Below are 26,677 nucleotides of genomic sequence, written 5' to 3'. Positions count from 1 at the left end.
GCCTTAAATCTTGCATTTGATTTCCTTTGAATTTAGGAAAAAGACCAGACTTTTGGTTTTTACAGCCTTGAATCATCAGTTATAATCTCTTATGTGTTCTCTGTGTTCAAATGTACTGGCCTTTCATTTCTTTAAATTTTCTGAGCCTCTTCATATTTAAGGAATTTTTGTTTGTTTCCTCTGTTTTTTTGTTTTGTTTTGTTTTGTTTTTTTCCTAACCTAGCTTCTATCACTCTTCAATTGTCAACTTAAGTCTCCTTGCCTGACTTCCCAGGCTCCTCAGGTCACTTTAGTATATACTCTTAATATGTGTTGGGTTGTAATTTTACATTTTTTTTTTGCCAGGCTATTTGGTTAAGGCTCCTCTCACCTAGCCTATAAGGGTGGTACTGTTTCAGTGCCACCCTTGCTTCTTCAATACCTATCTTGGTACATGGTTCAGTCACACAAGTGTCTACCTAAAAGGATAAACATTTAATCTGTTGGAATGAAAGGTATTAAAGATAATTTCTCAGGGCAGGATTGTGGTTAAGATTTTTGTTTTTAGAAATTATATACCACAGGAAAATAAGAGAAACTGAAGGAGTGAGGGCATTCTAAAAAAAAAAATAGTGATATTGGTTAGGATGTTATTTTAATAGTCTAGGTTCTTGCCTAGATGAGGGCTATGAACCAAGGTAATAGCAATTGGGTAAAAAGAAAAGTGAAAGTGATACATATTTATAAGACTGATGCAGGGTGTGTTTCTGATTGGCTGAGCTGGACCAGAGAAAATGGAAGCCACATGGGCAAATGATTGTCTCTCTAAGTTAGTAATCAGATGTAGATGAGAAGGAGCAGTTTGTGGTGAAGTCTTAGTTACTTTTAACAAAGGCTGAATTTGAGTCATGTGATATGGAAAAGTCTAGAAGAATATTAGCACACAGTCCCCAGAGAGTGATGGACTGGTGCGGGAATGAGTTTGGGAGTCCCTGGTCCTGGTGGCAGATAAAGCCACGGATGTGCTGAGTACAAAGATACTGAGGCATGGGGATAATTATGTTGCAGACGGAGAATGGAGGGATTTGAGCTCAAGGAAATTAAGAAATGGATACAAGTGTAGAAAGAAAATGAAAAGCAAGTTGGGTAATGACAAACAAGCAAATGAGACATTCAAGAAGAGAGTGGTAAGTCAAGATGAGGATTAAAGAATATCTGGTCTAATATTTGGTGATTAAATTTTCTTTCTGGAATTTTCAAAAGTATCCTTATTGGACTTAGATGCACAGAAATGAAGCTAATTATGTTGAAAAGTAAATGGGACAGAAAGCCCGAAATTATAGTAGAAACTATTCTTTATTCTTGGTGGTAAAAGGAAAGAACAATATGGTGGTAGCTAGATCAGAAAGCAGGGAAGGTAGGTGTTTTTGTCTTGTGAAAATATTAAAACCAAACTTAATAAAACCAAATATAATAATAAAACCAAAATGTTTTACTCTTCCATAGCACCCATTATATCTCATGCTAGTCACCAATGTCACTTCCTGGCCTCATGATGGGAGGAAAGGGACACCGTATTAGTACTGTGGGGCCTCAGAAAGAGATACTCACTCAAACCCACAGAACAAATTAAATCAGTTAAGCAAAACAGAACTGACTGGAGTTCAAGTGGAATGTTAAAAAATCAGAAAGATAAAAGGTATTCTGCAAGGACATTAAACTGAAAAGATCAAGAAAGAGGTTAAAAAAATCAGAAATCCACCCTCAAAAAAGAATAATAGTAAGGGAATCAATAGTTAAGGAGGACACCACATGACAATGCCTAGAATAGAAAGCATTATTAATGGCTTCTTAAAAATGTTCTAATTTAATGTATGAAGGATGGATAATTTAGAAAGGAAGTCTAAATAGCTTAGTGATTCAAAAACCACGAAGTGTAGAATTAGAAAGACATGAAACCCTGACCTTCCAGCTCTGTGAATCACTAAGAGTTTGATTTTAGACAAGTCATTGAATGTCTCTTAACTCAGTTTCTCCATTTATAAAGTGGGTAATAATGCCTAATCTTAAGATTGTAGGAGGAATAAATAAGACAACATAACTAAAACACTTAGCATGTAAGACATTCCTAAAGAGCTGATAAAATCATTCTTGTTCCTGATGCAGTCCTAAGTTGAAAGAACATAGTGGATGTATGATAAACTTAATCCTCTTTTTGAAACTAAAAATAGCTTTTCATTTGCAAAAATATATGCTGTTGAATTGTCACTTAAAAATAATTATAATGTCCACTTTCCCCTGGGCTGAAGTTCAAGGCAGAATATAATTTCAGGGTCATAAATACCCCTTGCCTGGAGCTACTACTTCATCCATTCCTCAACGGCTATAGCAAGACATTTTCCCCAGGATCTAAAATTTCCATTACTAGTAAATGCTCAACTAGTTGCCCAAAGCAAGTAAAGAATGATTACTTCTGATACACGTATATGCACAAAAATGAACATAGTCAATTCTAACCCCCACCCCTCAAAGAAAGAGATAATTAACCAGAAAAAGAGGGGGGAACAAGTCTTCTTGAACACTATGTCTTCTTACTTAGAGTCCTCATACTGGCTTCACATGTGTAGAACTAGACAGAGTCAAGGTATGAACTGGCCATGCTCATCACTCTGCTGTGAATGCCACCCCTAATCAGTAGCCCACCCTTTGTCATTTTTCCAAGTAGAGAACGGAGCCAACTCAAGTCTTCCCTGACAGCCTAGTATCATTAGCATGATGCCTCATGCATAGTCAACATTCAAGATATGCATGTTGGTTGTTTCATTATGTTATTTTATCAAGACTCAGTTTATCTCAAGCTGTTTACTTATAAATCTTCTTCCTCCCTCCTATCCCTTGCAAATAAAATATTCCATTTGCACATCTGTAAAAAAAAAAAAAAGAAAAGAACAGAATCTTCCTTCTCTTTGATGCATATATCAAGGCTTATTACAAAACTGCTTCTTGCAGAAATAGCACACATGATTATGGCATGCAACCCGAACCCTAAACTGTTTGGAAGAAATAGCTGTGTACTATAGAATCAAGGAGATCTTTGCTTGACATTCACAGTAAGTCTCTCTTCATGTAACATGGACAATGTTATTTACCATTCCTCATCTCAAGCAAATTTAGGTGTGTAAATGAGAGAATGCTGGTGCTTATTTCTTACAAGGTAACTGAAAGTGCTCCATGGGAAAAAGAAATATCGAACAATGCAGCCAGGTATTTATTTTATACCGCTACAAGAGTTTTACTGATAATCTATCACTGAAATATGAAATGAAGGAGCTGTTGAGGGATCAGTGTCATTTACATTCATTATACAAAAGAGATTTTTATCTATATACAACTATTTGTATATTCTAAGGCTCACAAAAGGAAGTGGATGCTTTGTGGTTTTCACTAAGCATAATATAAAATAACGTTGAGGGACTTTACAGCAACAGATAGGAGATCCCAGTCAAATTGAATGCATTCCTAATTCCCTGAACATTTTGAGGAAACACACTTGAGTCATTCATTTGGTTCTAAATAAACCTGATAGACATTCATCTGGGCATCCCCTCATGGGGATCTTCTGATCTTAAGTGCCCTTGAGTAGGATCTTTTTGGCAGAGTTAAGTGCCTCACATTATGAGAAACCTTAATTTTATACTGCCTTTTTGCAAACGAAGCATCAAATTCAGGCAAAAGTTAACACTTCCTCTTTCAAAGTCAATTTAAAACATACACATGTATGTGGAACTTTTAAAAGTCAAAATTATTGTCATGCAGTGAAAACTCCGAAGCGAAATTGAATAATGTCAAGTTGTTTGTTCACTTCCTTTTGATTTGATTTCATAGAGAAAACTTTTAAAGTCAATCTACAAACAGAGTCAAAGCTTGCTGAACGTAGATCAAGAAAGTGAAAATCTATTCATGTATCTTTTCTACAGTTAATGTGAGAGACATAGCGGCCATTCCGTGGACACAATCTATAGCTTTTTATAAACCTGCATGAGACACACTGAAGGAGCAAATTAATTTTTAATGACACAGCTGATAGAAACTTGAATATTTATCCTAATTTGGAGTAAAATAGAAATAAAGTTATGTTTAAGAAGCCTTTAATAATACAAGATGTATTAATGAAAAATCATCTGGGTAGATTTCTTGAAGACAATCATTTTACCAAAGTTTTAGGGAAGCTATTACATATCAAGTATAAGTGTTCTGGAATGTTTGAATTTATTTAAAATATAAGCCTATAAAACAAAATGGATAATCAGATTAGGAATTTTACAATAAAAGAGAAGAAACTCATATACAAATGAATCATCAGGATATGGTCTTGATTTTTAGTTGCTAACTCATGATTTCGCCTTTTTTTTCAGGTGTTCTTTTTATAAATTAGTGGTGTTACCAATAAATAAGTGCATGTGATCTACAAATGATTATCCTTAGGCAACCCTTACACAAACACAGGTGAAGTCCCCTAAGGACAATAGACCAGTAACTGGCACCTTGGCAGATGGTGCTCAAGTTGCTGGCAGGTGATACAGGTGGGGAAAGAACTTGTCATTTCAAATCCCACAGACCAACACTTTCAACTCAGAAATGAAAATCTCCCACTTATAAATCCCTGAGGTAGAAGAGGCTGCAACAGGAAATCATTCTAAACCACGCCTCTGTGCTGTATCCCAGTCAAAAGAACATAAAGTTGTTCCCTTTGTTTAATAAGCAACTGAACATTTAACATTCCTTTTGTGAATGTTAGCTGAATATCTCAAGAGGGCTGATTCCCTTCACTTTGAAGCCCATTTTGACCCGAAATGCATTAACTTGGGCTGTTGCCATTTCTTCCTGTGCTGTCACTTAAGATATACTCCACATAAAATAAAGAACATTGACCTTGAAAGAGGAAAAAAAGGGGGGGGGAATCTACATTTAGCAACCCAGACCAGAATCTAGGCTCTGTCAAAGTGATTTCTTATTCCATTCTAGGGAAGCCGTGCCATGCTTTATTCACTTCTGAGTTCATGTCTTACAGCTGAGGCAACCCACTTGAATTGGTAAGTTGTTTGGTTAAAGTATACACGTGCTGTTCATGTTGTCACTGTGATTTAAAGTGATAGAGGTATTCTGCGGATAAAATACAACTGAAATGAGGACAGGAAGTGGGACCGAGAAACATTAAATTGCATATAATTAACAGTTTTGCTTCTTGCTGGTCATTTCCCCCTTTTTTAATGGGTGGTATGCAGATGCCCTACAGCGGAAAGGGCAGGATGCTCAGTGTGGAAGGTGTCAACATTATATCATCCTAAATCCTTCATTCAAGTGGGCATCAGAGATAGAAAGTGGGAAGATAGGTTTGATCACTGCAAGTAAATCTGACAAATTGTCACCTGCCTACACTATTACCAGGAGGCCTAATCTCACAAAACTTCTATAAATGCCTGCTGCCCATTAGCATTTTAAAGGGCTTTGTGGCCATCATAGTCCCATTTTGGAGCTAGGGATGTTTCATTATCCTCAATTAAACCTCTCTCAGAAGCAAGATTGGCAAGCATTTATTTATATATTTTCCTTAGAGGCAACATGGGAGGCATGGATTTTGTAAAGTAGGCAGGGTGCTGTTCTGTGCGGCATTGAGAGGCAATGCTGGTTTGGAATAATTCTCCAAATGTGAAGCTATCCCCATTAAAACATAAACCATAATTGTGGAAAGCAATTTGCTCAGCAGAAGAGAACTAACAGGATTTCTTATTGTGATTCAATAACAAGGGAGCATGAAGATGCAATGCTAAAAGAGCTCCCCAAACTCTTTTAATTTTGTTGAAATGTACTTTTCTTCTGTGAAATCAATGTGAAAAGTTGAAATCGCTCCTATTACACTCACAAGCAAGATGTATATACATTTCATGTAAATTAACATTTTCTGACTTCAATAAATGTAAACACTCTTTCATTTGCACTTTCCAAAATGCGAATTAATAAAAACTTGAACCTTATGGCACTGTGGACACGCAGCAAAAGCAAATCCACACTGGGGTCAAAAGCTGACATACTTAAAGTTATAATCAGTTTTGTCATCGTTTATCCACTGCTTCCCTTTCACTAACAATTGATTAGAGTTCAATACAGATTTTAAAGCAACATGAAAGGTTGATAAATATTAATAATAAATATATTTTAAGTAGATAGCATTATTAATAGAATCCTTCCTATATAATATGGCCAAAATCAGTAATAGCATATAAATATATGAGATGCGGAGATACTATATATTATAGACTACTAAAGTCAAAATCAATACTACCAACCGGGAATCTATTATTTTTTTAATTTTTTTTTAAGATTTTATTTATTTATTTGACAGAGAGAGACACAGCGAGAGAGGGAACACAAGCAGGGGGAGTGGGAGAGGGAGAAGCAGGCTTCCCGCCGAGCAAGGAGCCCGATGAGGGGCTCGATCCCAGGACCCTGGGATCATGACCTGGGCCGAAGGCAGACGCCTAACGACAGCCACCCAGGCGCCTCGGGAATCTATTATTTTATTATCTATACTTATAAGAAGATATTTATGTTAGAAGCCATCAATGATCCTAATGAATTTATAAAAACACATTTGTTTAAAATTTGCTGGTAACTCATTCCTTTTCATAACATTATCCCCTTGCAAAGGACAAGGAATAGAAATACCTTTGTATCTTTTTCTTTATTTTTTTTCCCTGTTTGTAGTGGTAGCACCCAATAGCAAGACAAGTAATGGCTGGCAATCCTCCATCCTCCGCGAGGATAAGGAATGCCTCCAGAGCACACCCACTTTCTCTGCCCACCTGCCCCCAGCCCAGTGGACTAAATCACCAGACCAGCTCCTGTGTGCTTTTCTAAGGCTTGCTCCCTTCCCAGCTGGTGAGCCAACACTTTCCATCACTTAACCTCTTGGCAACAGATGCCTCTCACTTAGGCACAGATGCTGAGAATCCACCCACCAGCAGAGTCACAATTAAGATTTGAATAATTAGATAACGGGGATGAATACTTTTATAATTAATCCTCATATTGAGTCATCATGATCTGTCCTGGGCGATGGCCACTGGTCTGTACTTAATTCAAATTGAGAGAGTTTTAAAAGCAAAGCATTACTAAAATATATCCCTCACTTCTCCCTCAGAATGAATGTATTTTTTAAAAAATGTGACACTAGGGGCACCTGGGTGGCTCAGTTGTTAAGCGTCTGCCTTCAGCTCAGGTCATGATCCCAGGGTCCCAGGATCGAGCCCCGCATCAGACTCCCTGCTTGGCGGGAGGCCTGCTTCTCCCTCTCCCACTCCCCCTGCTTGTGTTCCTTCTCTCGCTGTGTCTCTGTCTGTCAAATAAATAAATAAAATCTTAAAAAAATAAAAAATGACACTACATATAGATACATAATTTTCATTTTTAAGTTAGAGTTTATATTGATTTCTTAGATGATAAGTTCTCATTTCAATTCAAATCATACTTCCTTTTTATTTTTTTAACCTAAGAATTCCAATTTGCTGCATTGTTTTGGTGCTGTGTAACCATATTAAAGAAGTGCACTTTTTTTAAATTCAAAAAAAGGAACATCTGGGTGGCTCAGGTCATGATCCCAGAGTCCTGGGATCAAGTCCTATATCGGGCTCCCTGCTTAGCAGGAAGCCTGCTTCTCCCTCTCCCTCTGCCGCTCCCTCAGCTTGTGCTCTCTCTCTCTCTCTCTCTCTCTGACAAATAAATAGACAAAATCTTTAAAACCATAAAAATAAAAAATAAATTAAAAAAAAGGAAATGTAGCCTTTTTTCTTTTCTCACAAAGTTTACAATTTAACCACATACGAAAAAACATACGAAATTTCAAAATACGAAAAAACAAATTGAGGATGACCCCTCTCTTCTCTCTTGTCTTCACAGAGCTGCAAATGTTAGAATTTCTTATGGTTTGGCAGTGAGTTCCTTCTCTCATCTCTCTTCACATTCTGTCCACATCTGTGATTCCCAAAATGTCATATGGTAGAACTCTGGTGCTAAAAGTCACCTAAAATCAACAGTCCAAAGCAGGCCTGGCAGATGTCTCCTCTGCTGGTCCCTCACAGAAACTGGTTCATCTTGATCCATCCCTTTCTCAGTGAAAGAACCCCCCCACCACTGCTGCCACCGCCAGCTCTGAAAATCAGTCTTCATGCCCATTTCTCTCCATCACCACAATGTGGGGGACTCCTGGTGTTTTTCTGAAGTAATGTAAGTTTTCCTCCCCCCATTTCTGCCCCATTTCCAAGCCTCTATCTCCAAAACTGTCACAGCCTCCTCTCATACAGCTGTGCATCTCCGTGTATGTTCTGCCCACCCTGGTGTCTTGCCATCTTTTTTTTTTTTAAGATTTTATTTATTTATTTGACAGGGAAAGCATGAGCAGGGGGAGCGGCAGACAGAGGGGGAGGGAGAAGCAGGCTCCCCACTGAGCAGGGAGCCCGATGTGGGGCTCGATCCCAGGACCCTGGGATCATGACCTGAGCCAAAGGCAGATGCTTAACTGACTGAGCCACCCAGGCATCCAATCTTGCCATCTTTTGAGCACACCAACATCTCACTTGCTTTTGCATAAACCATCTCCTCCATCAGCCTGGCACCATCTTCCTTCCATCTCCATCTAATTAACTACACATCCTCAGATCTCTGTTCAAACACAGGTCCTTCCAAGAAGGCTTCTTTTGTCTCTAAACCAGGCCAGGCCCTTCCTTTCTGTATCTCACAGAGCCATTCACATTTCTTTCGAGAGCACTTTCCCCACCTGTACCTATATACTTTTTTTGGTGATTATTTTAACTTATAGTTACGCTGGATCTGGCCCAGTTTCTGACACACACGGGACACTCCACTATTAAATCAATGAATCATAAGATGGTATAATTCAAAAAGGTCCAAAATATGTAGTCAGCAACTAAAAATGGGAGAGGTCCCCGAAATCATTACTCAGCATTTATAACTTGGCCATACATATCAACAGTCCTTAAAGAACACATTCTTTCATTCATGTGTTCATGTATTACAAAATTAGTACTCAGGTGTTAATACGTGATGAACACAGCACAAAGCACTGAGGTCTAAACGAACTTAAGACATAGCCTGGGCCTACACAGTTTATAACCTAACAGGTGACAAAAACTCACAAAGAGAAAATTAGGAAGCAATACAGCCTCTGTAGTAAAACAGTCAAATTAGGCTGATGGCTGGAGTTGAAGAAGAGTTTCCTGGTGAAAGTGATGTCAGTTCTGAGTTTCTAGGAGAGAGCAGGAATTAGCCAGAGAAGTTACGGAGGAGTACAAGGTTAAGAATGAGAAATGCAGACACATTTCAAGCACTGTGGACAGCACAAGGACCAAAAATACCATTAGGGGTGTGTGTAAGTTCATGGGCAGGTACCCGGACATGCTCATTCATGTGACTGCAAATGATTCACAGTGACTGAAGAGCACAGCACAGGGAAGGGGATGCCAAGAGAGAAAGGGGAGGGGAGAAGTTGGGGATGTGTCCCCATATTCCATGTTCGAAGGCTCATTTTATAGCAACAGAGAGCCAATTGAGGCTTTCCGTGGGAAAGTGGCAAGGTTAAATTTGTATTTTACATGGACCATAGCTGGGGAGACTGGTTGTGATAGAGAAGAGACTAGAGGCCAGGATATTGACAAGGAGGCTGAGTCCCTACAAGAATGAGGCTTAACTTTAAGAGAGAAACAGCAAATATGCAGATGAGGTTATAGAGTTAAGGAATCAAGAGGCACAACTAAGAAACATGGTACAAGGAAGAAGTATAGGGGGGAAAGTTACCAGAGATGAGATAACAGAAGATTTCAAGCATGTCTACTGGGAAAAATGGTAGGTTTAACAAACATATTTTAGCTTATCTGACTCATATAATAAGTCCTACATATAGGTCTCTTGTTTGTTTTTGAATACTAAATGTTCTTACCAATTTGTGTGTATAAAGTCTAATGTGAACTAAAGGTATTATAACTTCCCAAATGTGGGGCTTAACATTTCTAGGAGAAAACACATTCAGATTTCTAACCAAAAGTAAAAAGAGATGTAATGGGGTAAATTGGTTGAAACCAAATTCCAACGTAGTGGTTTTAGAAGCTGTAAATTTTAGATGGTGGGAAAACTCCCATTTCCTTTATGTTTTCAACAACATATACTCATTCCTTCTTTTTGCTGGCCACTTTCCCAAGCATTGAGGATTATAAGTGGTTTCAAGAGAGACCTGTGGGTTAGAGTTGTACTTTGTGGTGGATATCAACCTACTTCTTGAATGTGCATCACTTAGAACAAGAAGCTCATCTTTCTGCTATTAAAGATTAGAGCTAGATTTTTTTTTTCAGGTTGTTGCTTTGTCTGCGTAAAAATTTATTTAAGCAGCCAAATTTGTTAGACAAATTCTCAGGGAGATCCATGTTTGTATGATTTTTCATGTAGTTGTTTGCCAGAAGCAAAGACCCATGAGGATTACTGAATGGACCAGCAGACTCCACTGCACCCTTTCCCTGCAGAAGAGACTAACAACCTGGGTTGGCTCAGTTCAACTTCTTGGACAAATGACAGCCTACACAAGGAGTTATTTAGAAATTGCTAATACAGATTGACTTTATGCAGTATTATTTTCTTCTACTTTTTCTATTAAGAATAGCTTAGTTGGTGGAAGTAAAGAAGTTTTTTGTTTTTGTTTGTTTTAAACTGAAATAAGTGGACATTCTCACATGTGTTAGAATCTGGAAATGAAAATGAGGTTTCCAAAATCAATCAGGTCGAGGATGGAGTCTGGAGTTATATCTCTGACACTTTACTGGAGCCAAGCCCTGGTCTCAGAAGATCTATTTGAATGTAGTCCAGCTGGGAAAAGAAAGCTGACCTTTGGCCAATGATAAGGGGGGTGGTTAAGAGAGACAACATATTCAGGTACCAGGCCTGTGGGCTTGAGAGCTGACACATTGCCTGTCACTTTTTCTTATGTCTTTTAGATCTTACTCCCTACCTTATTTCCTTTATAAATACTATTACCTATTACCTTTATAAATACTCCCTTATTTCTTTACTTTATGAAAAAACGTTTTCTAAATTCCTATTACCTTTATAAATACTCCCTTATTTCTTTACTTTATGAAAAAACTTGCCATTTGGACTGCAAGTGCTCTGTGGCATAAGGAAAAGCCCATGCTCAAGCTGTGGGTAAGAAGAGATAAAGGGAAGGATAGTGTTCTTTTCCTTTAGCTGCAAGTGTGTGAGCAATGGAGACCAGGACAAGGGACAGTATTGCTCAGAGGAGCTGCCATCTCCCAAGAGACACTAGGAATAGGGGTCTTGGCTGGCAGAAGGCAGGAAGTCAGGGGGGTAAACCCAAGAGTCTTGTTTCTGAGACCAAGAACGAGCATGTTGGGAGCTTTCACAAAAAGCCCAGGGAGACTTGAGGGGCTCAGGTGAGGTGATCAAGGTGGTGGGTCCCGAGCCATCATAAAGGCAGTAGTGATGAAAATCAGATCCTCTTTTATAATCTCAGGCCTAGACATCTGAGTTGCCATGGGTCTCAATACAAGTTAATTTTTCATTGTCTGGGCAAACTGTGGCTTTCTTAGCTTAAAATTAGCAGACCCTTGACCCTGGGGGTTAAGGCTGTAGCTGGGGCCACAGTTAAAGATCCTGATTAACTCTGAAACCTAGAGAGCCTGAGAGAATACATGGGGAATGCCAGCAAAATATGGGGACATTCAGTTCATATAATAATCACATCTACACCAGCAGTGTTCTTGCTATAAGCCAGGCACTTTGCTGAGCCCATTTATTATGGGCATCTTGATACAGAACCCCCTCTGAGGTCATGAATATTACCTGTATGCTAGAGAACAAAAAGTAAGGAAAATTGCCTAAAGCTGCACAGGTAGTAAGTCATAGAGTGAGACTGAAATTTCAATCTGTTGAACTGCAAAACCCATTATTTTAATTTCACATCACTACACCTCTCAGCTGTACTTTGCAGTCTTGGCCGTGCTTCCTGGTGACTCCATTAAGGTTGGGAAAGGCAAAGGAAGAACAATTATTGTTTTTTCCTTGAGCAATCATTATGCATCAGGTACTATGATGGGTACTTTCCCACACCTTATCTCATTTAATTCTCAAAACAACAAATGACTAGATATTAAAATATATAATTTATGTCTTTTACACACAAAGAAAGAAAAAGCCTTCTGACTCTTACTCTACGGCCGCCAGATTTGTTACTTGTATTCTTTTTTTTTTTTTTAAGATTTTAGTTATTTATTCATGAGAGACAGAGGAGGAGAGAGAGAGAGAGAAGCAGAGGGAGAAGCAGGCTCCCAAGGAGCAGGGAGCCCGATGCGGGACTCGATCCCAGGACCCTGGGATCATGACCTGAGCCGAAGGCAGACGCTTAACCATCTGAGCCACCCAGGCACCCCAGATTTGTTACTTGTGAGGGTTGCTCTTCTTCCATAATTCTCTGCAAAATGGAGAATGATCTGCCAGTTTTTCCCTTTCTTTCTTGTTCCTGAATTTAGCTTATCATGAGGGAATAAAATCCTGGGGATAAAATTCTCATTCCTTTTTCTGCATGGTATCTCTCTCTCTTTCTCTCTCTCTCTCTCTCTCTCTCTCACTCACAGACACACACACTCAATCACATTTTCTCAGCATTAACCTGTTATTAATAACAAAAGAAAAATATTCATCCATCGCAGGATTTAATTTTAGGTGTCTAGATGGGATTAAATAAGAACATAAATAAGAACATGCCACAGCTCACTTTGCACATTATATTGCAGAAGTCCTGGTGAAATGCAGAAAGTGTGTGTATATACGTAAATATGTATTTAAAGGAATAAAAGTACCTATATGCATATATATGTGTGTGTATGTACATATATATGTACATATGCATATACTTTTATATACATAGGCTCTATGTATATATATATATATATATTTTTTTTTTTTAAGGAAAAAATAGAATTTCCTCTATTACTATCTGTAGTGCTCCATTCCAGGTAGCATCTGGTAGGCAAGCCACATCTACAGTCACTTGAATTGACCTCAAGTAGGCACCTTACACAGCTTCCAAAATCTCCTTACACGTTCCTATAAAAATGGATATCTGCATAGGGAATAAGGGAATTTACTCCAACCCGCAGATCGGGCTTAACCATTCCTAATAGAGCCTAGGTTAGGTTTCCCTGTATCCTTTCCCTTATTCCTCTGTTCTGTCATCTCCCTCAGGGTGAAGTACCAGTGAGTTTGGGACACACTGTAGTTCCTTGCTGGGTCTTCTCTTGCTTTATCTCACACAACAGACCTTTCCTTTTTCCACTAACACTTGGTGTTCAGAGTGCATCAGTCTCATTTTCTCAATGCCAATCAGATGAAATAACCATGACAAGATACTGATTAGTAAGAAACAGCTAGTTGCATTTCTTTTTTTTTTAAGATTTATTTATTCATTTTAGAGAGAGAGAGAGAGCACAAGCAGGGGGAGGGCCAGAGGGAGAGAGAGAAGCTCAAGCAGACTCCCCACTGAGTGCTGAGCTCCGCCTGGAGCTGGATCTCAGGACCTTGAGATCATGACCTGAGCGAAAATCAAGAGTGAGATGCTTAACCCCCTGATCCACCCAGGTGTCCCACTAGTTGTGTTTCTAACACTAGAGACTTTAGCACCCCAAATTAAAGGGCAGAAATAATATTGGGAAGTGCAGATTTTGTCAGAGAGCTCTAGGGAGATGCTTAGGATGAGAAGTAGATTTCAGCAGTGTTACTCGTAATCTGTTTAGGCAACTCTTCTGTTGTATTCTAAATTGGCTCTTATTGGTTTTTATGAAATCATGTATCAGGAAAGTGCCCTTATTGCAGAGTCCTTATCTAAAATTATGATGTTACTATCACTTTTTGCTAAAATACATCTGTACAGTAAAAAGTCTGGGGCAATTATTTAATTTCTGCTTCAAACTCTCCCAAGATGATCTCATACAAAAAATCATTACCTTTAAAATTTCTAAACTATCAAAAAATGAATTTTCAGGTTTATAAATCTGTATGCTTCTTGCAGACAATTCTTACATACTTCTTCATTTCTCTTCTTATGTATCTGTGTACAATCAGTTTGAAGACTATCAAAGACTTTGCATGGTGCTCTTCACTTGTAAATTCGTAGGATAAAATTCATTTATGACAAAAAATAACCCAATAAAATCAGTATTATTTCTATCATAATAAAAATCAGTCTCAATCCATATTTGAAAAGAAAAAAATACAAGATAATTTATTTATAATGACAAAATTCTTAGCTAAGCATACAGCATAATTTCTTTAATTTTTAAAAAAATTACACTGTGTATGTGTCTGTCTACCTACTATCTATGAATTCACCATTCACGTGAAAGTGCCCATTTCTAGCACCTCAGAAGGCTCCCTTTTGTACCCCTTCCCAGTAAATCCCCCCAAAGAAAAGCACTCATAATGTTGCCTAACTGAATAATGCTATAACATTTTTATTCTTTTCCTTGTACTTTCATTCTATATAATTATTTTTTTAATCTTTTTACTTATTCATTTGAAAGAGAGAGAGAGAAAAAAAACAAGCAGGGAGGAGAGGCAGAGGGAGAGAGAGAAGCAGACTTCCCTCTGAGCAGGGAGCCCGATGTGGGCCAATTCCAGGACCCCAAGATCATGATCCAAGCTGACAGCAGACATTTAACTGACCGAACCACCCAGGTATCCTCATTGCATATAATTATTAACAAGGCTGAAATTGTCTTCAAATGCATCTTGCACACCAAATGAACACCTTTTATGAACATGATATGTAGATGGTAGTTACATTTTCTGACAATTTACCTAGTGGAAAACACTACAAACAGGCATTCCTGACATTCTTCAATATTTTTATTTTTATAGAGGAAGCATAACTAACACCAAAAGAATATAGTGCCTAACAAACTGTTTCTGCTTTTTAAATTATGTCTGGCAGCCTGAATGCTGTGCGTTTTCCATTTGCATGTGTTGTTATGCTCTTGTCAGACTTAGTTTTGTAGCTGCAGGACCTCTGGAAGTTCTACTTTTTATTACTACCTCACTGTAAGAATTCTGCTATATCCAGCAAGGACTTTATATCCAAGTCTCAAGGCTGATTTTTTCAAAGATATCTTTTACTTTCATTGGTAATGCCTCCATGAGAACAAAAATGTTTTTAATTCTGGAATTTCCTCTTGGAATGCAAAACCTATTTAACCTTTCAGTAAGTATAACACTAACAGGGTCACGCTCTTTACCAACCCTCAAAATTTTGATATGTTAACCAACCCTGAGAAGGTTTAATTTTCTTGGAAAGCAGGCAGAGAGGAAAATGGGGCCTAATTTTTGTTAGTCCGTATGGGTCAGAGGAAAGAGAACAAATGGTCCTTCAGTAACCTCAAGCTGCAATGTGTCCAAAGAGGACAAGAGAGGTGTGTGAACCCACACACTAACTGTATAGGAAGCAATGAAGCAGCAAGGATACAGAGCCTGGGTACCATTGATAAATTTAGGGAGTTTTCATATAGAAGAAGACTGTTATCTTGCTTATTGATTTGCTAATTAATTTACAATCCCACTTTTTAGAACCAACTGAATATAGTCAAAGAATCAATAATTGATTTATATGGTTCTGAGGAGTGTACCTATGAATAGAGAACTTTGCCTAAAATGGGGGAATTTTTCCCAGTCAGGTTCCTCCAAAGATGAACGAATGACTTTGAGAAGTAAAACGTTTTAACTTTACTGCTGTTACTTAAACAAATCACCAAACTTCTTGAGCAGAATACTGCTACCACAAACAAAAGACAGTAAAAAGGCTCTAGGTCTATAGATGTGGGGCTACTTTGTCGTGAGGGGCAGATAACCCAAAAGTCTGTAAACCTGGACTAAGAAAGTCTAGAAGGGAGTAGCAGGTAATAGGGGCTGGTAGCTTCATAAGTTGGTATGTTGATCAAGACCAAGAATAACATAAATCATTACATGACAGGCTTTACTTCTTTGAAGGAATCAGTGTAACACTTTCATTACTTTGCCTAAGAGTTTTTGTGTTAACTTTGCATTCACTGCTGCTTAACTGTGCTGGGCTCCTCTCCCCATGTCTGCTGACCAGAGCATAAATGGGTCTGTTCTTTTTTTTTGTTTTGGGGGGGGATTTTTTTCCCTAAAATGTCTTTAAAATAAATTGGCTTCGCATCTGTTAAGGAAAAAAAAATCCCAATGTCTAATTATACTTCTGAGTAAATTATAGAATTGTGGGATATTAAACCTGTTTACTCTTCTTTTTTTTTTTCCTGATGAGATACTTCTCTATTATCTTAATATTATGCTCCTCTTTAGATGATAGTCACAGTATTTATCTTGGTATTGTGTTTTTCTCTGCCTTTCAAATGTTTGCCTTTGGGGACACTGATAAAAAACATATTTGGTGGATCTGCATTAAAAATCACTTGTTTTCCTGACAAGCTATTTAAAATGTCATTTGTGCCTTGTTGAAGGCTTTTAGAAAAATCCAGAGACCTAGACACAGATGACCTAAACTGTTTCTGCAAAGACTGTGATTTCTTTTTGAGGATTATGGTTCCAAGGAGTATTGCCTCTAAGAATCTGAGAAAGAAATATTTTCCAGAATTAATGCCGTTGTTTACTCTATATTGATTTTTAGAGCATTTCACCTCACCTCATCTAAAGGACAAGTAATAAAGTACAGTTTAATTATGGTAATATTAAATATAACACTAATCATTCCTTAAACATGAGACACCAAAGAATATCTATTCAGGATGTGCTTTCTGACTACTGATTCTCCAGGATAGGCCATTTCTATTGTTTGTTCTACCAATTATTTTCCTCCAAAGATCAAAAGCCCTAAGAATAAGAGTTAGTGTAATTTCCCTGCACTAAATATCACTTAGTTATGAAATAAGAAGCTATAAGAGTGATACTTTTAAAGAGAATGGACTTTTGAGTTAAAATATGCATGTTGTTTATTGATCACAAATGGATGAGAAATATCACCCAGTTATTACACAGAAAGGTGCTGACTGAAAATAGGTGACCTTTACCAAATGTGTGTGAACAATTTTTACTGTTCATTAAAAGATATCTACATAGTCCATAAGGTGGATAAAATGTATGAAATGCATTAAACAAATTTCAGTGGTTACAGGCATGACAAATTTTTGAATTTACTTAATTGTTACCCTATTTTTGTGTTTTTTGACATTTTGTAAAGGTGACATAGAGGAGCACAATTCTATTCAGAATGGCGGGAATTTAACTGCCCAAGTGGAAGGGAGAAGCTAGTGAATAAATGATTGTTTTTGAATTCAGCGAATTACATTACCTGTCCCTTTTCACAAATGATTTGTATACCTTAGTGCCTGTCACTGGGAATACAGTAGTAAAATGAAACAGGCAGAGAGCCTGCCATCAGAGTTTGGAATTTAGCATTATTAAATGATGTAATGAGTTTCTGTGATTGGAAAGAAAGGGGCATAGAGTATGTTATGGAAATTGATAGGAGGGGCATTTTAACTAGATTGGTAGGGGCCAAAAATTATTTGGATGAAGTAACATCTTTGGTCCTAAGGGCCAAGAGATTAAGCCAGGCAAAAAGTCAAATTAATATGCCAAGCAGAAAACATGAAATCTCAGTGATAAGGAAACAAAAGATGGCTGAAAAATAGACTGGTACAGGTTAGGCAAGACTCGAGAGGATGCAGCGTCCAGACCTTGCTTGCAAACAGATGCCTCATGAAGGTTTAAATTATATCCTAAAAGAGATGGGGCATTACAAGGGAAGCTTCTACCACAGGGATAATAAAGTCAAGTCTGTATTTAGAGAGGTCAATATTCTGGCAGTAAGGGGCATTATTTTATGAAAGGAAAGTGTAACATAGAGACCATAAGCAAGTAACTGATGAAGGTGGTGTGAACCGTGGAGAGGCAAAGGTGAAAACCCATGTGAGAGAGATTTAGATGGCAGAATTGGAAGAACTAGAATGGATATGTTGGATGTGAGAAGTGGAAAGGCAAAGATGAGAGCTGGGTATCTAATGTGACCCACTGGATAGGTTACAGTGTCATTTACTGAGACTGTGCAGAGAGAACACAAATGTTTGGGGGTCAAGATAGGAAGACGTTTTGATCTCTCTCTCCCTTCCTCCATTTCTTCCTTCTTTCTTTCCTTCCTATAAATATGTTGTAGGTACTAACTATATCATAGTCCATAATCTAGGTCCTGAGGCTTCAGCAGTGAACAAAATAAGGTTTTTATCTTTACAGAGCTTATGGGCCCATTGAAGAACCCATTATCAGGCAATAAGTGTTACATGTCAGATGAACATTAAAGAGAAAAAAAGGGAGGGTGTGCTTTTTGGGTAGAATGGTTAAGAGATTAAAGTGATTTTTTATCTGTGATTAAAGATATCTCCTATTTAATGTCAGCCACAGTTCACAACAACAAAGTACTGAACAGAAGAGTCAGTGTTTCTGCCACAGTAACACCTAGCATTTTACTTCTAAAATGAAAGGGTCAAAATGCTATCCTCCTAAGAATGTGAGTGATATTAAGTTTGAATAGTTCATTTTGAGTTTGATTATCCAGGGGTAGAGGCAAGAAGGTGGCCTTTTCTGTTAATTACAACCTGGAGGAAAGAGATTGTGAACTTTGTTCCATGTCAATACTAGCGGATATGGCCATCCATAGTCTGCCATTTTTCCTGAACTTGGAAATGGAAATAAATGTGTTTACCTAATCCTGTAATAGAGACCCTGAATGTTATATATGAATACGCAGTTGACTAAATTCATCCTCATTCAACCCTTTATTTGGTTTCAGCATTTGAACTTTCACCTGTCCTTGGCACAGCATTTTAAGAGTGTCTTTCTCCCTTGAGTCCCACCAAAAAAGAATTTTCTCCCCTGGTGTATTTTTGGTTTTCTTTTAATTTACATATTTCTTTATATATATATACACACACATATATATAAAGAAACATGGAATATATATATTATATATATATAAAATACATAATAAATATATATAATGCATAAATATTATATATGTATATATACATATATATTTCAACTTGAAATAGTGAAAAATAAAATGCAAGATTCAGAATAGAGTACCAATATATCTGTCTCTCCTTTCTCAAATGCTTTAACGGGATTCCATTTTTTCTGGGAGATTTAAACTCCTCACACAAGGCAAATATGATGTTGCCTCTTCTTACACATGCAGCATTACATTGTCATGTTATAAGAAACTAATGTGGTCCTGGAAGATGGTAGAGATTCTTTCATCATATCTCTGTGCTTTGGCACATAATATAAATTCTATTAGGAGCTTACCACCCTGCCTCTTCTGTCTGTCGAAATGCAAGGTATCCTTCAATTTATAGCTCAGATAACTTCTCAGAAGTATCCCATGGTGCCTCAGAATTAACTCAGTAGCTATTCTGTGATTAATAACACCCAGTACATATTTTCCATGATTGAACACCAGAGAATTCTGTAACTGCCCTTTCTCTTGTCTGACTCCCCACACCTCGTCCCCACCAATAGGCAGAATACATTATGAACAGGAACTAGAGCTCATCAACCTTTGTCCCTAGCGTCTAGCAGAGTACCTGACACTTAAGAGGTACACAATATGGATTGAGTAAATTAAATGGATTAAATGTAAGCCTTTTGAGAAATGTGCTTGAATCTTACACAGTCCTAAGCAAAAGCACAACTATGGTTATTTAGGTACTTGCCTCAATCCTGACACAAGGACCACATAATTTATTGATTCATTTAGAACATCCATACATTCTTTGCTCAATAGATATTTTCTGAGAGTCTGCTCTATACTGGGCACCATTCTAGGCACTGGGTTGCAGCTATGAATAAAAGAAACAAAAACCCTGTCTTTGTGGGCATTACATTCTAATGTTTAATGTGAGAGGGGAGACAAATATTAATCAAATAAATTAACAAGTGTATGGTTCATTCAATGCTAACATTCTAGAAGAAAAAAATATAGAGGATTAATGGGGAATTAAATGGGCAGGTTTGGGGGCACCTGGCTGGCTCAGTCATTAAGTGTCTGCCTTCAGCACAGGTCATGATCCCAGGGTCCTGGGATCGAGCCCTGCATCGGGCTCCCGGCTCAGCAGGAAGCCTGCTTCTCTCTCTCCCACTCCCCCTGCTTGTGTTCCCTCTCTTGCTGTGTCTCTCTCTGTCAAATAAATAAATAAATAGATAGATAGATAAATAAATAAATAAATAAAAATGGGCAGGTGTGTAATTTAAAATGATAATATCAATTCTCCACAATTTGTGTCTATATTAATGAAATATGATATTTCCCTTAGTGTTTTGTAGATTTGAGCAATAAAAAGAAAATGTGGCAGTTAGAAATAGAAAAAAATGTTAAATAGAGGAGAGAGCTGAAATCAATATCCTTGCTATTTTAGTTTGGGGAGAGAAAAAATTCTAACTGACAAATAATGAAAACTCAGGACTGCATTCCTAGGATGAAGACAACTGAAGTGCCATCCAAGAAGTCAGAATTTTCTGAGAAGTTTGGAACTTTGGTATGGAGTTATCCTAAGTGGTGCTAAAGCCAAAAATTTCTACACATTGGGCAGTAGAGTTGGAAAGCGACAATTACCCCCAACAATAACTTAATTGAAAATAATTAAATTCTGGCAATGCTTAACTAAAAATGTTGCTTTCTAAAAGTACACAATTATTCTATTTCCAGAGTGGGTCAGTAGGAATCCACAATAGATTAAAAAAATGTTTCTCAATTCTAACCTGGCTCAGAACTTCCCATCATCTTTTTGCAAAGGAAAGAGTTTCTTGAGACGTTTCAACAACATTTGACCCAGGTAAGCTGAGCTGTAAGTCATGTCTTATGTTAGGTCCTTGAAAATTTACCCACCAGGGCAACAATAGCGCAGAGTGGGGCCAGAATGAGAACAGCATTTCTCACCTACCAGCAGCACTGGTACCCCTGGGAGGTTGTTAGAAATGCATAGTCTCAGGCACCATTCCAGAACCATTTGACCAAGAGCCCCAGAAAATTTGCATACCCATTCAAGTTTGGCGTTGCTGATCTATAGCAATAATCCTCACCTTTGTCTAAATATTAGAATTACCTGGGAAATTGTTTAAAACCCAGTAATTAGGCCATATCCCTATATATTCTGATTTTATCAGAATAACCTTCATTTGTTAAAACTGGTTCCTGGGTTCTTCCTCAGACCTACCAAATCAGTACTCCAGATATGAGACCCAGGAAACTGCTGTTTTAAGACACACAGTCATTGATTCCTATATATGCCAAAATACAAGAATGTGTAGTTTGGAGGATAGAAAACAATGAATTCCTTTGCAAAACTACGGTTTCACTATGCTTATCGCTTGAATCAATTGATGCAAAATTTGGAATATTTTTGCATATATATGCAAAATTTTAACATTTATAATTAGAAGATTGAAATCCCATAGTAAAATATGGATGATTTCGTGGAGAAGAGGAAATAAGCTTGAATCTATCTGGAAATAGACATTTAGATAATTATCTTCAAAACATTTAAAAAATATTTCACCAAATATTTATTAAGCTTATAATAAAAAAAACATGCAACATGAATTAGTTTCTCTTTTAAACAAGGAGTCAGTAAACTTCTGCAAGATATAAAACAGCAAAAATTTCCAACTTTCTAGCCTCTACAGTATCTTTATGCTCTACTATTCAGCTCTGGTTTTGTGCATGCAAACAACCACTGACAAAAATAGAAGGTTTTCTATAAACTGTCTACTGAATTATTTTCTTTCAAGAAGCAACCACTCATCTGTCTAAATCCAATAGAAAAAAATTACATGTTCCTAAAATTCAAATACTGAAATAAACACAGTATCAAGAAGTGGTTCCAGGAGCTTCTGGTAAGGTCCAGGTGTGCATTGTTGCTAAGGAGAGATACCATCCCTAATTTTCCTCACTTGACAGATAAAGTGAGGGACTCATAACAAGGTTTTGTTTATAATAACTATCATTTCCTGATCACCTGAGTCATTATAACAATTATCTCCTTTATTTCACACAGCAGTGCTACAGGATTACAGTACTATCATTATATGAACCATTTTAAAAATCACACACACACAAAACAAAGTTTAGACACCTTCACTGATTTGCCCATGGTCACAAAGCTAGGAAGTACCCTCAGTGGTCATTTGAACCTAGGTAGTTGAATCCAGAACTTGTACTTACAGCCAATACATATTTCTGCCCTTACCCATTTTCTAACAAGACCATGAATACCTCCGATGTTGGGCCAGGTATAATCTTTTAGTTTGTAAGAAACAAAGATTTACTCAGCTTAAGTTAGTAAATGGGACTGCAACCACCAAGAAAAATGTGGAAAACAGGAAAAAGTATGACCACTGTACGGTCTGAAATATCACCCAGGATAAGCCAGACTCGTTGCCCCTCCACAAGGGAGCGCTCTTTCTTGTGCTTAGCCATTGTTAGTCAGCAAATGTGTCTCTTCTAACTTATCTAAGGGAATTAACCTCTTCATTCCTCCCTAACAACATCATGACTTCAGCTTATTCATGGTTTCTGCAGACTACCATCACTATGTTTGTCAACGTCTGCTCTTGCCCACTAACTGCTATTATCTACATGTATTTCATAGTAAAGGTCACCAAATCAGGTATTGGTCATCTAACAGTGAGCATCCTATATTGGCATAGTTCCTGTGTAATCCACATGGGAGCCATTGGCCATTCTAGAGATGAATTTCTTACATCTCTGGTCAAATCTACTGTGCCTAGTGGGACCTAGACACACAGTCATATTTTCTGGATGGGTAGACTTATGCATTGTGAGCATAACAAACTCCTCTGCAATACTACTCTTTACAGATCATGTTCATTCTTTTGGAATAGTAATAGAGGGGATTATCTATATATTTATTTTTTCTGTTATTCCTACATGCAACTAGGATAAGCCAATCACTTGCCAAAAAACTAGAGAATGGAAAGTAAGTTGGCAGGCAGTTGGATATTATGCATATATATATTTATTGATCATATTTCTAATCATTATTGAATCCATTATTCACAATATCTGTTATCTTTTTATTTTTATTTTTATTTTTTTAAAGATTTTATTTATTTATTTGAGAGAGAGAGAGAATGAGAGATAGAAAGCATGAGAGGGAAGAGGGTCAGAGGGAGAAGCAGACTCCCTGCTGAGCAGGGAGCCCGACGCGGGACTCAATCCCGGGACTCCAGGATCATGACCTGAACCGAAGGCAGTCGCTTAACCAACTGAGCCACCCAGGCGCCCTCTGTTATCTTTTTAAATGTCTGAGAACATGTTGGAGCATAATAAATGATGATATCTTATAACTATGCTACCTAAGTTCCAGTTACCAGCTCAGTGTGTCCTTGGATATCACAGCTAATCATAATAGATTTTCCCAGGTCAATCCTAATTTTGTAAGAGCTCTTCTTTTCTTGCCACAGCCTGGACATAATTTTGGTTTTGATAATATTGTCACAAATCAGCATAATTAGTGATAGCAAATCTCTGTGTACACATGGGAAGGTTTATATAAAGTCAGTAGAACAGACTTGTGTACATTTAAATATTTTTTTAGTCCACTTTCCAACATTCAGTTCCAACTGTTTCTTTATTTTTTCTAATACTGTGAATGTCTTTTGCCATGAACATGAATTCTCCTTAACTTCCTTTTTATCTCATTTCAAATAAGTGGCACTGAATTTATATCACTACTTTATAATTTGATTTTATTCTGAAAGTACGTCTGCTCCTCCTGATACTAAATTTCAGTGCTGATTATCCATAGAGTAGAGAGCTTTATCTGTCTGTGGTAATCAGAATCAGCTTGATGCAAAGACTTGCGCACTGACCTCTTTTAGAACCAAAAAGAACAAAGTATATGCTTGTTTCAAACAGTGGCAACTATGGAATTTATAAAGTCACTTATTTTGAGTAAGCCAAGAGTTAAACTATTTTGAAGGTGATATAATTAAACTGTACTATCTTATAAATCACCTTAAAGTATTCATGAGTGTCACATCAAACATTGGAAAGGGTCACCACATATTAGGTGATAAAAAAGTTAGAGCATAAACATTAGCTTTAAACACAGCCTGATCTGAGGGTGAATCACAAGTCCACTAACTATGGTCTGCCCTTGCCTCAGTTACCTATCCTCTCCCAACCCCCATCTCCTCCTTAGAGAATTGGGGTAAATAACCTTGATGTCATAATTTTGACTTAATGATTAGAATATCGTACATACAAAGTTTGTATCCCAGCTCTTTGGTATTTAGAAAACCTGTAAGACACTGCCTCTCCCCATTGTCTTTTATTGAAACTACCACATATTGAAAAGCAGGTTATAAATCATAAGGAAAGTTTTAACAGACTTTTTGGTTTATATTCTGAAACTGTCTACTCTAAGTGAATTTATCCTATAAGTTGCTTTCTGATCTCACAGAAGGAATAAATTACTGTCAAATGAATGAAAAATGGGATTCAATATAGAATCTAGAGGTAAGGTGGCACTTGGGGATAATATAGTAAATGAAGAAAAACAAAAATGGGAATCTGATTGAGGAGTTAGGTGCTACAGCTCCTAATTCTCAATCGTACCCAAGATTTTCTCCATTTTTCTTTTCAGCCTGTATAATGAAAAGTAAGACAACATCTAAAATGATAAAATCCCTTTAAAAACTTTAGGCATAACTTCTTGAATAAGAACTACAATTGCTTTCATTTTTTAGATTTAAGTATTTCATTATACACACCACATCTTTCAATGGTCATATACATCAAGAAAGTACATCCAATAAAAGTTCATTGGTAGGATATTACCATCAATTTTGAACTGGGCACAAGAATACAGAGCTAGTTCAAGCAATGTACAAGTTTGGTAATAGCCCACATTGCCTTATTTTTTTAATGTTGCCTCTTTTGGTTTTATCTTTTGGTTTAACCGTGTTGCTAAGAAAATAAAAAGTAAAATAAAGGAAGAAGCTCCCCAACCCAGTAACAATTAACCATAGTCAACACATTTCTCTCAGGTATCTTCGAATCAGTTGAGAAACCAACTCCCTGAAGATAAGAGTTAGAAGTCTCAGTGCAACAGAGGTAGATAAATGTCTTCAGGCTTTGGCTAACAACATACAGACAACCAGCAAGTACATGTCAGGGCCTATGGGGATCCTGCAAATATTTTATTCCTGTGAGAGAATCAATAACATCAACAACAGCCTGAAAAGCTCTCTACAGAATTTCAGAAGGATAGCCAATTAAGATAGTGTTTTGACATCTTTATAAAATGTTACATATCAACATATCCATAGGAGGAAGGTGGTATCACCATTTCATGAAATATGAGTGCTCATTCTATAAAGCACATTTAGGATATCATTATAAGTCTTTACACGAAAGCAGCTGATATTTATTAGATATTTAGATTGTGTCTTGGCATAAGAGATTAGTTATTGAAATTCAGTTTGTATAAGTATTATAATGATTTGTACCTATACTTTAAATAATGTTTCATTATTTGAAATGAAAAATTATTTTGAAGTACTACATTATAACAAGTAAGTGGTTGCCATTATTCACTCACATGCCTAGGAAGCTAATCAATCCATCATATATAATTATAGTGATAGAATTATTTTATTATTCTTGATTACATAGGAATTTACCATAATATGGAATAAAACCATTAGAGTATATGTGAAAAGTAAAGTGGAAAAGAAAAAGTTCAGATAATTAAACCTAACTTTGAAAAAAAAATTCTTCCATTCTCTCTAGTCTTAACAAACTTATGAGAAAAATAGGTGTAGAAGAAATAATGTAGACTTGTTTATCCTACTTACCTAGATAATTGTCCTAATCTATGTACAATCAAGCTTAACCTCAATTCACTTTAGTTTGATAAAAAAGAGCAACCTCAAACATAAAAGCCAAGGTTTCAACAAACACCTGAATATAATCTCTTATTGAAGAATTCTCCTTTCAAACATAAGCATTTTAGAAAGAAGTGATTTTTTCTTTACTCTCCTTTTTATTAATCTATTTCACAAAATAAATCTGTCTCTTGTATAAGAACTATAAATCATATCAGTAGTATATTAATTATTTTTGGTTTATTTTTTTAAACAGCTACATCAGAAACTTTATCATTTATATTTTAATTTCTAAACGGACACCATTAAAACATCCAGGGATTAGCCCTAAATCCTTTAACCCAGAGGGAGCCCAGCAACATTGGTAAAGTAGAAAGCTGGGCAAAATCTCAACTCTAATTTGCAAATTTTCTTTCCATCTAATTTAACTCTGAAGCTTTTCGACTCAGAGATTTTTACCATATGACATCAACAAAACACTTCAATCAAAATCAAGTTACCTTAGCGCCGCACAGTTCTCTAGATTACTAAAAAGGTAAAATGAGAAATTAACTCTCTTTTCATTATTTCCCTTTATTTTCTCTTGATGCAAGGCAGCAAGCTTGTATTCCAAAAGAAACTGCCCTGA

The 26,677-nt window shown here is 36.9% G+C and overlaps 1 protein-coding gene across 4 annotated transcripts in view; it reads right to left on the bottom strand.

The window, feature by feature from the left end:
* The window catches only part of CDH12 (cadherin 12), a 1,005,284-nt gene that overhangs the window by 343,973 nt on the left and 634,634 nt on the right, over positions 1-26,677 (bottom strand). The window lies entirely within an intron of this gene.

The sequence above is a fragment of the Zalophus californianus genome, chromosome 5 (genome assembly GCF_009762305.2).
Source record: "Zalophus californianus isolate mZalCal1 chromosome 5, mZalCal1.pri.v2, whole genome shotgun sequence".
NCBI classification, from domain to species: Eukaryota; Metazoa; Chordata; class Mammalia; order Carnivora; family Otariidae; genus Zalophus; species Zalophus californianus.
The sequence above is the reverse complement of the archived record's forward strand: the minus strand, read 5'-3'. Positions and strand labels throughout refer to the sequence as shown.